The 18,368-nt window shown below is 42.0% G+C and overlaps 1 protein-coding gene and 1 long non-coding RNA gene across 13 annotated transcripts in view; one reads left to right on the top strand and one right to left on the bottom strand.

Annotated features, from left to right (window-relative positions):
- The window catches only part of AUTS2 (activator of transcription and developmental regulator AUTS2), a 1,127,680-nt gene that overhangs the window by 764,412 nt on the left and 344,900 nt on the right, over positions 1-18,368 (top strand). The gene's annotated exons all lie outside the window — the stretch shown is intronic.
- On the bottom strand, positions 5,886-9,322 carry LOC144318205 (uncharacterized). The gene is made up of 4 exons (XR_013384020.1): positions 8,314-9,322; positions 7,622-7,742; positions 6,781-6,889; positions 5,886-6,386 (listed from the first exon to the last, which is right to left on the bottom strand). It is a non-coding gene; the product is annotated as an uncharacterized LOC144318205 (long non-coding RNA).

An 18,368-nucleotide genomic window follows, 5' to 3' on the forward strand; every position in this document is an offset into this window, starting at 1 on the left:
TTTCCAATCTGGATGCCATTGTTTCTTTTCCTTGATGATTGCACTGTGAGAGCCTCTGAATCCGTGTTGAATAAATGTGAGAGTAGCCATTCCTGTCTTGTTCCTGATTTCCCGATCTTCGGCTGAAAGCATCCAGTCTTTTGCTGTAAGTATGTTGTTGACTTTAGGTTTTCCATAGATAATCATACAATTCTTTAGTTTGTTGATGTGGTGAATTATATTGGTTTTCAATCTTAGGCCATTCTGTGTAGATGGTCAAGGCCTTTCGTTTGCTTGTTGGAGTTGTGCTCCATCTTTCTTACATAATTCACATCCCCAATGCCTCTTCTCTAGTCTCTAATTCAGTTAAGGAGGGAACCTGAGACATTTGTGAAGTGTGGAGACCTTTTAGCTTTAAGGGCTTGTTTCCTCTTTGCCAATCCTTCACAGTTGGTCTTGCCCACCATAACTGATGAGTGAATGGCAGTCCACCTTTAAGTCTTCTGCCTTTAGTGAGTGTTTCTCAAACACTCTTCTTGCATGTTGAAGAGGCAACAACTCTCTTTCCATATTCCTGTTTTATCAATGCAGATAATCGTTAATTAAACTATTGGACTGCAACACCCCGCAAAACTGGTGGACAGAGTTGGGACTGATAGCAGCTGAATGTCGCTAAGCGTGCAGCTCAGCTCTAGCGGGTGGACTAGAGATTAGTCAATCAGAGGCAAATACTTAGTGTGTTATGGTGCATTCAGGAAGTCAGACGAGAGGATAACAGAATTGGTTACTCCAGGGAATAAGCCAAATTGAAGTTGATTAAGAGAGCTTCTAGAGTTCTCTCTAATTCCCATTAACAGTACTCCCAACTTTCAGCATCCAATGGGCAAAATGAGCTTTTGGCCACAAGACCTACCATGTGAGGAACACAACACTGATTCATCTTCATAGTCAGAAAAACAACCATGACAAAGGGTGAATCCTTGGATCAGCTAATATGATATAGTTGAAAGAACTCTGTATTTAGACTCAGATGAGCCTAGGTTTTGATACCTCTCTGTGTTCTTAAACAACTTTGGGTCAGTAAGTATCTCTTAGGGTCATCTTGAAGAATGTGATTGAGCATGTATAAGACTGTCACAAAGTGTAGGTGTCCTTTGTGGCTCTGATCCTCATTCCAAGATGTTTGCTTTGCACTACCAAGGATGATATATTATACTCAATCATGTGATCCTTCTGCCCACAATGTCCCCCACCTCCAGCTTGACACAGTGTTTGATGGAGGGCAGAACATCCAAGGCACAAGAAACAATAAGTAAGAAGCATACATGGAAAGATATAAGCAGTCAGGATTCAGCATAGGGTTCATACTGAGGTGGAGCTGGAGGAGAGGCTGGAAAGTAGACCAGTCCATGACCATGTCAAGAATCATGAAGATTGCAGGAGATTGGTAGGCAGTGGGAAATCCCACTGCCTTGAAATCCCCACCCCCATCCCCCCCTTTTTTTTTCGGAAAGGCACACCCTGATGAGAGATGTGCCAGAGTCTCAAACCTCAGTTGCATGCGAATCACCTGGGAGCTTGTTAAGAAATACATATACTGTGGGCCCCGCCCAGACCTGCTCAATCCTAATCTATAGGTTGGGGTCGAGGCATCTGTATTTTTAACAAGCTCCCCAGGTGATTCTAATGCACACCAAAGTTTAGAAACCACTGCTTTAGAAGGTTAATCTGGCAGCAGTGTGCAAGATGGATTGGAGCCGAGAGAGCCTGGAGGTTCAGAGACCTGCTAGCAAGCAATTGCAACAACAGTCCCTGCAGGAGATAATGAGGTTGGGGGCTGTGGGAATGGAAAGGAGGAATCAGATACCGGAGGTATTTTTGAGAGGCAGTCAGCAAGGACTGGGTTACCAATTTGATGAGGAATGTGAGAGAGAAATGGGACTTAACAGATAATGCCAAGATTTACAGAAAGAGTTCTCCAAGGTGTGAGGAGAGAGGTAACAGAATGCCTCGGGGACCATATTCAGATGACACACACCTGCTCTCTCTTCTGTCCTTACCTGGCCACACCTTCCTCCTTCCCACAAGCCCCCTAAGGCATAGGCAGGGTGGGGGCACATCAGTACCTCCTGGGGAAGCACACTGTGTGTAGTTTGAGGGAAGAAACCTCCAGGTGATCTCTCTGTGAGAAATGGCAGAGCCAGAGTGAAAGGGACAGGGGCGAGCTGGGTTTGGAAGGACACAGCTGGGACCCACAGCAGGATGTGGAGCACCTCTCTGTCGGTGTGGAAAGCCGGGCCTGGACCTGGGGAGCAGAAGCTAGGATACAGACAGTGTGAAATGCCGCACCATGGAGGCTGCCAGGGGACAGAGGAGAGAGGAGAGGAAAGGGGTCCAGAGAAATGCTTCCAGGTGGTGGTCACATATAGCTGGAGGTTGGGGGAAGGGCTGGTTGGAGAAGGCAAAGAGTCTGCTCTCTGCCTGTACCTCAAAGAACGCTAAGCCAAGATGTGCCGCAAAGGCCAGGGAAGACCCCCTGCAAGCAGAAGGCCAGAGCTCTGGCTCCTCCAGGAATCCTCCTAGCATCATTCTGGCCCCTTGGGGGTGTGACACATTCATGTAAAGGGGACTGAGCGTCCTCTGAAGAAACACACATTTTAAAATTTCCTTTCCAAAACACAGTGTCTTTGAGCTGACATACCAGGCAAAGAGACTGACAGGTTTTTACTGTTATACCATTCCCACCGCACAGCTTCCCCCACCCCCAGTTTCTCATCAACTCCTAACCCTTCTGTACACATTTTTGGCCTGGAGCAGTGAAATATAAGGTATTATAAATCATTATAGTATTTTGGGGTCCTTGCTCCCCTCAAAGTTCCAGACGTTCTGCCTGTATTTTGTGATCTCACGCTGTGAAAATAGGATGTTGTGTTTTAGAGGCACCTCCAGGGTGCCCAGCAATTGGCACATCTTATCTAAAAGAAAACAAATTGAACAAGAGTAGAGAGGAAGGACATTTGTATCAACTCAGGAAGTACAGAATTATGAAGAGATGCTATTTGCGATGCTGTGAAGTCACGGTCCTCGATGGGGTCATCAGAGAGGCTGGCCACTCCTGACATTGGCAGGGCTCTGCTGTCACTGTAGCTGCACGAGCAGAGTAGGGTCAGCTGTCTCGAGGGGTGCTCTGAGGTTGACGTATCGCAGTGTGCTGTAAGAGGGGCCTTCACGAGTAAAACTTTCTATTTCATTTCGAATAGCCCTGGAAATCATCTCATTTCTGAATAAGGAAGCTGAAGCATCAAAGTCACACAGCTCCTGGGTCAGTGGGGAGGAGATTGAACCTAGTGTTCTGGTGTGTAGACTGTAGCACGCTCTTCCAGAAGGACTTTTTAAAGGGCCCTCTAAAATAAATAAATAAATAAATAAATAGCCAGCCCTCTTTTGATGGCTGTAAAATTAGTGGGAGAAAGCCTTGCATGTACAAGGAGCAACATTTGCAGAGTCACTCAGAGATGGATCTGGGCTGTCCTCTTCTCACTTCTTAACTGTATGCAATTTATTTGACCTGCCGAGCTTCAACTTCCATTGTAAAAGGAGGAAAATCGTATTTACCTCCTGAGAGTAGTTTGGGGGCCTTGGTAAGTAGTTGATCCCTCATAATCTGTAACTGTTAGAACAATGACTGGGTTTTTCTCCAGTCATCATCAGAAAACTCTTGCACTGTCCTGATGGACCTGAAGAGAGAATACTTTTCTTTCGTTGATTCCTCCTTTAGGTTTCAAGTGTTTTTTTTCCCATGAAAGCGTTAGAGTTAAATGGAGCCTATGTATAGTTGAAATAGTACTGTTAATAAATTCTGTCCTTTGAGGCGTTTTATGTGCCCAATGAGACTTTTTGGGTGGGCCTGGGCACTAGGCTTTCTCAGGAAAGGTGCCCTAACCCCTTATTTACAAGTGGACTTTTATTGAGCCACTTGCTCAGAAGTTGCAGAATTGCCAGAACATTGCCTTGGGCAGGGTGTATGATCACAGATGAATAAAAGATAGCAGGATGTGAGGATTTCCACAGCATCAAGAAAAGCACTCTGCAATCTCTTGCCATCTGCAGTGCAGGCAGAGATGCAGTGTACCAGGCATGTTAAGACTTGGAATTGTGTCAGGAGACTTGGCCAGGGTCCCCCCCACCTACCGTCCATCCCAAGCCACACCGCTGCTCTCAGAGGATGTCACGAATGTAAATGCCATCCCCTGACACATCATGTTGAAGCAAAGTGGAAAACAGTGGGGCCTTTCTCTCATCAGGTCATCGGATGTCTGCCTGGCATCTGTCTGACTGCCTGCTGTGGCTAAGCATCCGCCTTCCAGTGAGCATCCTCAAATGTAAACATGCCCCAAAGACACCCTGTTTCTGGAGTTTAGAGTCTCCCATCCGTTTTCCACCTCTCACTTTCCCAACAAAAGAAATAACTGAAGAAGGGAGATGGAGGCATTTCTAGGGCTCCCTGTGGGGGCTTCTCTCCTGGAGAAACTAAGCAGAGCCACAAAAGAATAAAGAAAGAAGGCTTGGCAGAATGTTTTGATACAAAATTCATTATAGCTTTGTGTATGTGCCGGATGGTTTGGTTCCTCTTAAGTCTATAGATACCGCAGTCCTCTTGGTTCAACCTTGGTGTTTAGAAAGAGGTTTTGGAAGGAGATCAAAGATGTCAGATTACTGGCCCGACTCTTAAAGAACTGCTTGGGAAAGCTTGAAAATCTTCACACCCAGGTTCAAACACTAGAAGCAGGAATGAGTCCAGAAGTCTTAGTGACATGGATAGCAGTCGCAGTATTTTTTAAGAAAAAGGAAATTTGCATGTCTTCTACTTACCCTCTCTCTCCTTAATCTCCATACATCTCAATCTCTCTCTCTCTCTCTCTCTCTCTCTGGCTCTCCATATCTCAGCCTGTATCTTGACCTGTGTTAGACACCTTCTATGCCCCAAGTATAAAAGCCTGCATTTGTCACTCTACCCTCATCCTTTTGTAGGGGTGACTGTAAGCCATTGGAGTCCTATCTAAAGAGGAGATAACAGCCTGAGTTTAATTCTCTATTTCTCCAGGAATGAACTTAGAAGGGCCATAGACATTTGAATATATGATTTTCTTTCATTCCCAAGCACTAGTTTTTGCCCACTTGGGTGTTCTTTTGCCCCTGCTGGGATATGTAAAAAGGTTTTTAAATGCATGGGGAACTGTGTCTTCTTTCTTTATTGTCTTTTCTTTCTTCCTCACAGTGCACCATCAGTAGAGACTGTTGGCTTGCATTCTAGTTTCCTACATTTCCAGACTTGTCCTTTATCCGGTCTTGAATCTTCCCATATCTCTCCAACTTCCAGGTGATGAAGTGCTCACATTTTCCTAGGAACAACTCAGTTCTTTTTGTTCTGAAAGCTCTTTAGTCTTACTGTGACTCCTCCATTGGAGAAGGAGGAATGTTCAAGGATAATTAGTGGACTCAGAAGGATGTTCGGTTGCCTTTTCAAATCAGGCGCTACTTCCAGCATTGTTTTTTTAAGTGTGTCAGTGTGTCCTTCGGGTTATAGAGAGTAGGGTTTCTCTGAACCCTTGAAATGACTTGCCTATAGTTCCTACTGCCTTTTAGTCTGGAGGTCTCTCATTATGGGGCTCTGATGATAAGCAGAGGAAATGGGAGGCCCTAGGAGCCTTTAGCATTTTCACGAACAGTTGTGTGCTCTCCGCTTTTCGTTGTTATAGTGCAAGACAACATGGTTTATCGTCTTCTCTACCTAAGATAATAATACAAGAGGAAAAAGAAAAATACCACCATAACCAAAACTACTGAGCTGAGTTTTGTGAGTGCTTCCTGTAACTGCTGCTTGTAGACAAATCCAGGAGGGATTGGGGGAGGGGGGCAGTGTTGTGAGAACATGTGCACTGTGTCCTGCTGTAGTGGTGTCACATCTATAAATCGTGCTCGGAACCAACAGAAGTCTACTCTCTTTTTGTGCACAACTTCCTAAAGGAGTCAAGAAATGTATATATTTCAGGGAAAATGCAAATACAAGCTCCCTGCTACCCACAGCAGGAAATTAGAAACCTCTTTGGTTAACACAGATTGCAATTTTTTTTTTATAAGAGAGTAAGAGAGAGAGGAAAGATGCTTGAGGTGGCATTGTATACCATAAAACAGTATTTATGTGCTAAGACAAGCAATTGATGTTGTTCTATAAAATATAGTAAACACCTCCTCCCTGCCCTTTTGAATGTCAGTCAGAATTCAGAATCATGAAATTTTATAGTATTACTGGTTAGAAGGGCTTCCCACTGGGAGCAGATGCCATCTCTGTCTTCATAGACTCCGAGAAAGTCCTGACATGTTTCATGGCGTTCATACGTGGAAGTCTGTGAAATGGAAAGGAAAACAGCTTTTTCTGTCAACCTGTCACTGATATAAGCTTTTACATTCCATCAGAATGACTAAACTTTAAAGCTGTTTCCTTCAGTGCTGAGTATCTCTCAGAACTCCCAAGTGTTATCAGATTGATAGAGTCCCAGCATATGATAGAAGACCAAAGCATTTTGTGGCATGATATTAAAAATTCATTCAGATACTCGATAAAGCGTGGTTGACAAAAGTGTGAAATGGAATAAGGTAGAGTGAATTTCTTCATGGTTTATTGCCCTTGATTCCTCTACACAAAATAAATAGATAGAATGGACTAAAATCTCTTCTTTATGAAGGTAGGATCCTGGCAGCTGAAGGCCTGCTCATAAAAATCCTCTCTGTACCACATACCTTGGCAGTGTTCAGAGTCGGAGGCAATGGAAATTTATTGCTGTTGTGTGTATTCATATTTCAGACTGAGTGAATATGCAGAGGCTGCTTTTATGGGAATGCTGAGACTCTGTTGAGAACAGAAAAAGAAAACACTTGTTTTCCTCCTGGAGTTTTTTTTTTTGGGGGGGGGTAGTCGATGATCTGAGTGGCGATGGTGGTGGTGGCCACAGTGGCCTGGTGGCAGTGGCAGTCCTTCCCCCCGGAGGTATTTAAGGAAACACACTGTTCTCATGTTTTCCCTTCCCCCGGCCCTGCCTGCCATCTTGTTTTTAAAGAACTATTAAAAGGCAGAGGCTGGCCTTTCAAGCCCCTGCAAGCCTAGCCTGTGTTTTCATCTGCCTCCTTCTTTGCCAAGCCTCACTCTGCCTCTCTGACCCACCACCCCCTTCCTTTCTTCTGTCCCTCCCTTCTCACAGAGGACACAGTTAGAAAGAGGCTTCCTCCTGCTTCCCTGCAGCGGTGGGACAGAATGCCTCATTGGTTTCAGATATTAACTTCTGTGCTGAAAACCCGGTTGGAGCTGGTGTGACAAATGGATTTTACCTGCTGCTGGAAATACAGCCCTTTCCCACCCCCATGCACACCGCACACACAAGCCCTTTCCCCATCTTGCAGAGTCCAACCCGGGGAGTGGAGAACAGAGAGCTGCCCCGCGGCACCATCTGTTTCTGCCAGCATCTATGTTGGGCCCCGACGGCTACATCTGTTGAGAAGAACAGTGTACTTGATGAGTTGTTGGAAAGAAATGTTTGGTCTCTCCCCTCATCTCTGTTAGTCATTGCTGGGCTGCTGGGCTCACGTGGGTGTATCTGTGTGCACCGCCTCTCAGGCCTCATCTGTATCCATTGGAAATCAGTCACCGGGAGTTAGTTGCAGTCAGCAGGGACCCAGGGCATTTTCCAGTGACATCAATTCTTCTTCTGTTGCAGAAATTCAGGAAACAATTAAGATTCTGATGCGTTCCGGGGAGGATTTCAAATAAATCAGCCGATAGCTGATACCTTGTAACTCTTGGTAGCAAAGCAAAATTAACAACCCAGCCGCATCTGTGTACTGTATGCTAAAATAAATAAATTAACCATGCATCACCTCCAATAGAGGAAGCAGCTGGCTTGTTCTCAACCTTTCCATAAGTACCCAAAAGCTACTGATTTGTTAAGTTGTCATTCTCCTTATGGACATCACGGACTTTCTGCATATGCCAAAAATTGAGCTGGCCAAATATCAGTAAGTTATGGAAAATCCAGGCACTGATTAAACGCAGTTATAGCTCCTAACTTATAGCTCCTAACAGCTTTATGCAGAGCAAAGCTGACGTTGTGAGCCAGACTCCACGAGGAGGTAATAACGTAAGACACAAGTAGGTTTGGCAGCAAATGTAGTCGGAATTTTGTCAGGATTTGAGGATTTTTGAGTAGTAATCAGAAAGTCAGTACCTCTTCCTCACCCCCCTTAAACCAAATACAGTGTGGAAGAACCAGTGCTACCCACCTGTGCTTTCTCACAGGTTTGTTTTGTTTTTGTTTTTGTAGCTGTCTTTGCTATGATTCATTTCCTCCTACTTGCTGGCCAGTAGAACCCATCATTCTTGCTGGTTCTTTTTACAAATAGCATAATTAGGACAGGTAGAGGATAATGGGTGCTCGCAGAATAAAGATCTCAGCATCACCCCCAAATAAAAGCCACACACTCCACTGAAATTCTAAAGCTGTGTTGCATATGTGCGTGCATGCCAGATGTTTGAATATGCGATTGCTTAGCGGTATTCGGAGGATTTTTTTTTTCCTACAAAGGTGAAAATTTTTCCAAATAAAGAGTGCAGAGGCTGGAAAACAAAATACCACTTAAGTAGGACCCCATTCCCCCACCCCACCCCCGCCTTTCAAATTCACAGCATTGGGAAGGAAAGGGCAGGTAGGGTGGTGATCATACTGGCAGCTGTGAGCTGTGACCCATGGGGGTGGGGGTGCTCCTTGAGAACCACAGGATGAAGAGGCAAGTATGGTTATTAAAACCACGCTGTTCGGGCAGCCCTGGTGCCTCAGCGATTTAGCGCCTCCTTCAGCCCAGGGTGTGATCCTGGAGACCCAGGATTGAATCCCACGTTGGGCTCCCTGCATGAAGCCTGCTTCTCCCTCTGCCTGTGTCTCTGCCTCTCTCTCTGTCTCTCTCTCCCCCCGTCTCTAATAAATAAATAAAACCTTTAAAAAGATAAAAAATAAAACCACACTGTCACAGCCTTCCAGCAACGACAGTGTGCTTGCCGTGACTGTGCTCCCTGTAACAGGACAAACTATGGGAAAAGTAAAAAGAAATAAGAAATAGAGGGAGATAGGAAGGTCTGATCAAGGCAGAGGCAACAGAAAAGATCCACTTAACCCCTTGAAAATGGAAGCTGTTGTCCCTCTGGTGCTTACAGCGCCCAGTGCGTTCTGGGTGCTTGGGGTGCAATCACCAATAATCACCACAGTTTTGCTGACAGCATATAGTTCTACATGACTTGCCCCTCTCCCCAGTCAGCAGGAGGCTTCCTGCATGTCATAATGAGTGAAAATAGTCAGCTATTATTACACCTAGGAAACAGGGAGAGAAGCTAGCTAGGAACCATAGACTACTGAGGTGGGAACCTCTTCTGCGCACCTTGCTGTGAGCCTCCTCTGCACACCGTGCTGGTTACATCAGCTGTGCTTCGTGCTCTGCAGCCTTCCTATTTAGACATATACCCTCAGAAGCATAAGAATTAGCAATTCCTGCAACCTAAAGAGAATTATCTGCCGTCTCTTGATGATTCTCAGAAATATGCCAATACCAATGCGAGTCTATAAATCCACCCGGGTTGGTTCTGACCATGTTGTAGAAGTAATCTCAACTGGCACATCACATGAAAGAACAGATTTGAAAACAGTGGTGTGCACAGCCTGAAGGTTTCAGCTTGGCTAATGTTCTAATCACCTTATGGCACTACTTTGGACTGCAGCAAAAGTACCAAGGAAAATGTCTGAGGTCTGGATTTACCATGTGTGTGTATCTGCATGAATACTCTCACCTCTGAAAAAGAGGTAAAACTTATTCCTAATTATATAACAATGAATTGGGATGCCTGGGTGACACAGCGGTTTAGCACCTGCCTTTGGCCCAGGGCATGATCCTGGAGTCCTGGGATCGAGTCCCACATCAGGCTCCCTGCGTGGAGCCTGCTTCTCCCTCTGCCTGTGTCTCTGCCTCTCTGTGTCTGTGTCTCTCTCATGAATAAATAAATAAAATCTAAAAAAAATAACAGTGTATCACTCTCTGTGTACAGTCTTGTTATAAGTCTAGAGGAGACTGGTCACTTGGTATACATAAGGTTGTTGATATGCACACATACAAGTCAGGAGTATTGTGTGTACTTGACACAAGTCCTTGTCTGTTATCACTTGGTGTATGTGTATGTATATGTGTACAATAACTCATAGGTATGCAAATGGCATACACCTGCTCAGTACATGTATGAGCATGGATAAGAACATACATTATCACTGTGGAGAAGGATTTGTCAGTTTGTGGACTTTTGTATGCACAAAAATCCCCAAGATTTATCTGTGGTATATGTGCTTGTGGGCTTGTACAAGTGTGGAAGCATGCACACACACCATATGCTGATTTCCACAGTGTCTTCCACAAGGCATGTAGGTTGTCCATGCTGCTTTGGGGAAGCAGTCATTGCTTGTATGGAGAGCCATTTTGTCCCAATCAGCATTTAATGGGGGAGAGTAAAGTCTAATTTAGGAAAACCACAACTATTAAATCAGAACAGCCTCAGCCTTTGATTCTGAACTAGTAAGTTGTATAAAAATTTCTAAAGCAGGGACATGTGTTATTTTTCACACATTATACTAGTGGAAATATTGACTGGTGTGTTGTAGTGGTTGGGAAGGGGGTTTAGGACCTTTAGTAGACCTTTCATTCGGTATACTTTTCATAAACTATCCATTTAATCTTAAAGGAAATTCAGTGGCTGATCCCAACTGGAAAATCAAACTCCAGTGCAAGCCACTCAGAGATCTCTCTGACTCATGCACTCCTCCAGTGTGCATTGGGGAAAGCTGAATGTCCTGATCTACTTCAAGATGTCAGAAGTGTTGTGAAGCATTTCTTTTCCTCTTGGCTCGAAGTGGGTGAATGTGTTTCACCTTTTGCCCTTTACTCTTTCAAGTGTATTTCAGGGAACCTTAGAATTGGTTTTTATGTGTATCTAATTTTTTTCCCATTGTCTGGTATTAATTGGGTTTACTTTTGGCCAAAAACAACAGTGCAGTGGTTGATCTGTCTCTTGTAAAGAGGGGTCTGAGGTCGCAGCTCAGTGAGGCCACTTGGCACCCACCATGTTCCTGCTTTTCTGCCCACCCTGTGCAGAAGGTGATCTTTGTATATGTTGCCTCATAGTCATAAGATGACTGTTGCAGCTTCAGCTCTCATATCCTGAATCGGGGAAGAACAAAAGCTCTCTCTTAGGAGACTTTGCCTTTTTATTCAGGAAGGGACACTCTCTCCAGAGACTTCCAATGATGGCATCTTTGGCCAGAATCATATCAAATGATCACTTCTACATCTAAAGGAAATAAATTCTTTTTTATTACATATATCACTACCCTGAACAAAATGGGGTTCTGTTAAATAATACTGATAGACAGTTGGCCTCTAAAAATTAATAGTATCAGACCAACCTTTACTATTTTTAGCACATTACAGATACACAACTCACCTGTTAAATCTCAAGAAAATCCTATTGGAGCAAGTCTCAAGAAAGGTAACTGAAATGATCCACAGAAGGGATTACTACCAACTATGGATTTTAATCTGGAAGCAAGCACCTAGAATATGGCAAAAGGACAGTGTCCATACAAATGCTATAGTAAAAGGACACAGCCTGGATGAATACACACTGCAAGTCCTATAATACTAGAATGTGGAAATTTGCATGGGCACATTGAAGAATACTTCATACTAATAAGAGAATTTTCAGTACAACACATAACCTATAAAACTCGTCATACCAAAAATACTGTAGCTAGTAAATGTAATTAGAGTTAGAAATATTTTCCTATCAGTAGTTGACACCAGTCAATGCTCAGTCAATAACAGTTATTGGCATCTATTTTGTGCTCACAGTCCATACACAGAGAGTATAGATTATATGAACAGACAACTACAAACAACATGGCAAGCACTAAACTGAGGCATCAGTAAGGGTGACATTGGGAAATGGTACAAAACAGCCGGCACTGCTGAGGATTATTGATGAACAAGATTAATCTCATTACTTTGATGATATAACCATTGGGCCTTTTGAAAACTATCCTTTGGTAAGTAACCCTACCATACTCATCTTGTCTACTTCCTTGTAGAATACTCCCTTGTCTGGAAGTAGACAAGTGCAGAAGTTTTTATAGTCTTATGTTCTTATATTTAGCTTCAGAACAATTCAGTTAGGGAAGGTAAAGGATGCCTACATTAATAATATGAGAGTAAGTTAACTATAGGACTCAAATTCTTTAGTTATTAGTAAGTAAATCCTTTTCAAGGATCTTTGTGAACAGGGAATCTAAGATGATTCATGCATATGTGGAATAACCTATTCTGAATAATGAACCTGGTTAACAAGACGAAAAGCTTTGGTAGACATGATTCTACCAAAATGGGAGCATTGTGGGGTGCCTGGGTGGCTTAAGCTATTAGAACAGGTGACTCCCAACCAAAAAAAAAAAAAAAAAAGAACAGGTGACTCTTGATCTCAGGGTGATGAGTCCAAGGCCCATATTGGGAGTGGAGCCTACTTTCAAAAAAAAAAAAAAATTGGGCCCATTATAAAGTGAGTCTCTTACTGTATTTTCATGCTGTTAGTGGGTATTTGAAATCATTATGACAGCTCACTAAATGTTTCCTTTGCATCTTGATTACCATGTAGGTACAACTTTGTGGATAACTATTAAAAATAACATAACATGTCCAGGCCATAGCCCAGCCCCCTCTGGCACCGCTGCCAGTCCTGGGTAGTTAAGAGGAGGGCAGGATAATCTCACCTGCAGGCTCCTCAGCTTTCATAAACCAACGTGTCCAGGGAGTCCTATTCCCAGCAGAGGTTCTAGCACATGTGAAGATCAAATCTTTGCTCATCTTCAAACAACCTTGCACATTTATATAATTGTGAATATTCCAGATGTCAGAAGCTGACTATCTGACCCACATAGAGTATAAAGTATCCTAACTAGGTAAGTAGTACCTGTGTCTTATTCATTTCTCCATCCTAAAACAGAGGAGTTATGTGGTAAATGTTTGCTGAAGCAAAGAAAGAAACGAGGTCTACATCAGAGCCACAGATGGCTCTGGGGCAACCCAGCCTGTAAGCTGACCTTGGTGAAAAAGTCCTGGGGAGCCATCAGCTACATGGAAACAAGTTGGGAGTCAGAGAAGACAACAAAAGTGTATCACTGTTTCTTCCTTTCCATTTTTATGAAGATCCTGGGTTGACGGCAGGAAACCTAATGTGCTTTGGTGAGGAAGGTGTGGTAATCATGAGAGATGATGCAAGAGTAAAGGTTGTCTTGGGTAGGAACCTACAGTGTTTTCTCCATGCCTCTCCTTCATTCCTTTATAGAGTCACCTATGTACAGTTTTTTAAGATTAGTTAATTCTCCCCCAACTTTATTAATGAATAATTGACAGGTCTGGTTATATGTAAAGAATACAACTTGATGATTTGATAAACAAATGCATTGTGGAATGATTGTCAAAATTATTAATATATCCATTGCCTGACATAGTTCACTCTTAGTGTATGTGTGTGTGGTAAGAATGTTTAAGATCTACCCTCAGCAGCTTCTGAGCTCATGATACCATATTATTAACGATGGTCCCCATGCCTTGCATTAAAGTTCTCAAAACCTATTCTTCCAGCTGAAAAGTTTGTGCCCTTTGACCTGACCTACATCTTCCTGTTTCCACCTCCCCCAATGCCTGGCAGCCACCATTCTATTCTCTGCTTCAATGAAATTGGCTTTTTTTTTTCCTTTTATATTCCATATATCAGTAATACCATATAGTATTTGTCTCTCTGTGTCTGGCTTATTTCACTTAGTATAATGCCCCCCAGATTCATCCATGTTGTCACAAGTGACAGGATTTCCTTCTTTTTTATAGCTGAATAGTATTCCCATATGTATATATGGGGTTACTATATATATATCAATCACAATTTCTTTATCCAATTTTCTGTCAAGGACATTTAGGTTGTTTCCATATCTTGGCTACTGTGAGTAATGCTGAAATGACTGTGACAGTGGAGATACCTCCTTGAGATACGGATTTTATTTCCTTCAATTATATACCCAGAAGTAGGATAGCTGGATTATGTTAGTTCTATTTTATAATTTTTTGAGAAACCTCCATACTGTTTTCCATAATGGCTGTACCAGCTCACATTTCCACCAACAGTTTATAAGGGTTCCCTTCTCTCCACATTCTTGACAGTGTTTATCTCTTGTTTTTTATTGATACACATCCTAACAGCTATGAAGTGATATCATATTGTGGTTTTGATTTGCATTCCTCTGATGATTAGTGATGTTAAGCAACTTTTTATGTACCTGTTGGCCATTTGTACGTTGTCCTATATGTCTGTTCAAGTCCTTTTCCCATTTTGTAATCAGATTATTCGCTTTTTTTACTATTGAGTTGTGTGAGTTCTTTAGATATTTTGGATATTAATGCCTAATCAGATATGGTTTGCAAACATTTTCTCTCATTCTTTAGGTTCTGTTTTAAATTTATTATTTTCTTTGCTGTACAGAAGTGTTTTTAGATTGATACAGCCTCATTTATTTTAGCTTTTGTTGTCTTTGCTTTGGTGTCTTATGTAAGAAATCACTGAAAAGACCAATGTCAAGCTTTTTCTTTATGTTTCCTTCTAGAAGTTTTACAGTTTCAGATCTTATATTTAAGAGCTTAATCAATTTTAAGTTAATTTTTGTTAGTGGTAATACAGGGGCCCAGGTTCTTTCTTTTGTATATGGATATCTCGGCTTTCCCAGCATCAGTTATTGAAGTGACTAACCTTTCTCCATTGTGTGTTCTTGACATGCATGTCAAAAATTAGTTGACTATATATGAGTGGGTATATTTCTGGACTCTATTCTGTTCCACTGATACTATTTTGATTACTGTAGTTATGTAAAATAGTTTGAAATCAGGAAGTGTGATGCTTCCATGTTCTTACTTAAGATGACTTTAGTGTCTCTCATGATTCCATTCAAGTTTTAGGATTGCTTTTTCTATTTCAGTGAAAAATGCCATTGGAATTTTGATGAGCATTGCATTGAATCTATAATTGCTTTGAGTTAGGCAATGGATATATTAATAATTTTGACAATCATTCCACAATGCATTTGTTTATCAAATCATCAAGTTGTATTCTTTACATATAACCATTTCATGGTATTTATTCTTCCAATCTGAGAACATGTAATATCTTTCCATTTATTTGTGACTTCTTCAATTTTTTTTATCAATATCATATAGTTTTTAGTATACAGGTCTTTTGATTTTTTCTAAGTATTTCGTTGTTTTAATGCTGTTGTAAGTCATATTGCTTTCTTAATTTCTCTTTCAGTTAGTTCATTTCTATACAGAAATGCAACTGATTTTTGTATGTTGATTTTTTTTAATCCTTCAACTTTACCAAATCCATTATTTGTTCAGTTATTTGGTGGAATCTTTACAATTTTCTCTAAATAAAATCATGTCATCTGCAGAGAAAATTTTTTTTCTTTTCTTTTTTTTTTTTTTTTACTTTTTCCTTTTTCTTTTAGATGCAGTTTTTTTTTTTTTTTTCATTGCCTTATTGCTCTGTTTAGGCCTTTCAGTACTGTGCTGAATAGGAGAGGTAAGAGGTGGGCATCCTTGTCTTATTCTCAATCTTAGAGGAGAGATTTTAACTTTTCACACTGAGTATGTTGTTAACTGGGGACTTGTCATAGATGGACTTTATTATGTTGAAATACATTCCTTCTATACCTAATGTATTGAGAGTTTTTTTCATGAAAGGGTATTGAATTTTGTTCAGTGTTTTTCTGCATCCATTGAAAAGATCACATGATTTTTATCTTTCATTCTATTACTGTGATATGTCACATTTATTAATCTGCCTATATCGAACTATCCTTGCATCCCAGAGATAAATCCCACTTGATCATGTTGTATGATCCATTAAATGTGCCATTGAATTTGATTTAAGTATTTTGTTGAGGATTTTTGCATCCATGTTCATCAAGGATATTGATCCATACTATTCTTTTCTTCAAATGTCTTTGTGAGGATTTGATGTCTGGGTAATACCTGCCTCTTAAAATGAGTTTTCAAGTTTTTGGCAGAGTTTGAAAAGGATTGATACTAATTCCTCTTTAAATATTTGGTAGGACTCACTAGCAAAGTCATATGGCCCCAGGCTTTTACTTGTTGGGAGCTCTTTGGCTACTGATTCAAGTTCCTGGCTCTATATTAGTCTTTTCAGGGTTTCTGTCCCTTCGTGAGTCAGTCTTGGTAATTTGTAGGTTTATAGAAATTTTTCCCTTTCTTCTAGGTTGTCTAATTAGTTGGTATATATATAATTGTTCATTGTTTACAATATTTTTAGACACATTTTTCTTATATAGTGCTTTTCTTTTTTTTAAGATTTTATTTATTTATTCATGAGAGACACACACACACACAGAGAGAGAGAGAGAGAGAGAGAGAGAGAGGCAGAGGCAAAGACATAGGCAGAGGGAGAAGCAGGCTCCCTGCAGGGGACTCCAGGATCACGGCCTGGGCCAAAGGCAGGTGTCTAACTGCTGAGCCACCCAGGGATGCCCTTATATAGTGCCTTTCTTTGTTTGTTTTTTTAAAGATTTATTTATTTATTCATTCAGAGAGAGTGAGAGAGAGGCAGAGACACAGGCAGAGGGAGAAGCAGGCTCCATGCAGGAAGCCCGATGTGGGACTCTATCCTGGGTCTCCAGGATCACACCCTGGGCTGCAGGCAGCGCTAAACCGCTGTGCCACCAGGGCTGCCCTATAGTGCTTTTCAAGTGCAAAGAACACAGAACCTTCTATCATATTCTCCTAGATTTGAATCTGAAGGAACTAAGTAACATTCCTAAAATTTTTCCTTGTTTATTAATAAAAGAATAATATTATTTACTTTGTAGGGTTAAAGTAAAGATTGCCTAAAATAGCATAAGCAGTTAACAGAGACAGCTCCCAGCTTGCATTCTGCTAGCATGTTACCTTCCCTATCCCCATCATGCCCTAAAACTGAGTTCAATGGACCGTTGTGTACAGCAGGGGTTCCAGAAGCTGTGAACCACTTGTGATGCTTTTCCCAAGACCCAGTAAGGGGAGACATTGTAATCAAAGCACCAGTGAAACCTGTGTAGAGATGCACATACAATCAGTGACCTCATCCTATGAGGGATAATCAGCAGTAGGCCTGACAGGATTGGAATGTTCCCGTGAGCAATCTGGGCATGTGTTTCCAGGCAACTCCATGTCCCTGAAGAGGGGGAGGCAGGCATGTGTAGCTTGGTCACAAACTGGGTGTCAGACATATGAAGTCTGTCTTCATCTGACAGGTCTCTGGAATGAAATGTCAGGAAAAAGGTTTAGCAGTGGGGGGAGACAATTATGAGAATCTCAGTGGTGAGAAATAGAGAATGCTGCTCACTGCCCAGGAAAGAGAATATGGCACGAAAAGAGGGCAGTGCGATGTGTTTCCTGACACACACTGAAAAGGCCTGTCATTTACTGAAGTCCCACTGCTATCTCAGACTGAGATCGAATGAGAGAATGCTTTTAGGAGGAAAGTATAGCTTCGCCCTGGTGGAAACTCGGGGAAAACTCCAGGGCTTCAGGCACTATTATAGTTAGTCCTTAGTTTAGTCCTCTGGCTTTCTGGCGCATCTGACTTCTTTAGAGCCTCTCATGGATGCTACTGAGTCTCTCAATGCAGCTGATCCAAAGTGGTGGCCTTCTTTACTTTGGGAGCCAAGAGCTCACCATTTGGAACAGTGTTGTTGTTGTTGTTGTTGTTGTCATGTTATGGTGGCAAATTACCACAGAGTAAAGGGTTTTTCTCGTAGAGCAAAGTCTTGACTCCTCTGAGAGAGATCTGCTCACCTAACCTGCCAGTCCTCAAGGAACGGTAGCTTCAGACCTCCTCATAGCCTATTCTCTGGCCTTCTTAGGTCTCTTTATGCTATCACCCACTGATACCTTTGTTCCAAAGATGCAACTGGGGGAGCAGTGTAGACTCTGGTTCTGGTCCTGCCACCACTAGTTATGGAGCCTTGCCAGGTCATGCCCCTTTTCTGAATTTCAGTCATGTCAGTGTAAAATACAGCCAGCCTGACTGCCCTTGCATGCCTACCGTGTAGTCTTGAGCATGGCATAATATAGTATGTGTGCAAACATATTGTGTAGCTCAAAGCAGTATTCAAATGTGTAGCGGTAATATTTGCAGAATCACTGAGATT

The sequence above is a fragment of the Canis aureus genome, chromosome 8 (assembly GCF_053574225.1).
Source record: "Canis aureus isolate CA01 chromosome 8, VMU_Caureus_v.1.0, whole genome shotgun sequence".
NCBI classification, from domain to species: domain Eukaryota; kingdom Metazoa; phylum Chordata; class Mammalia; order Carnivora; family Canidae; genus Canis; species Canis aureus.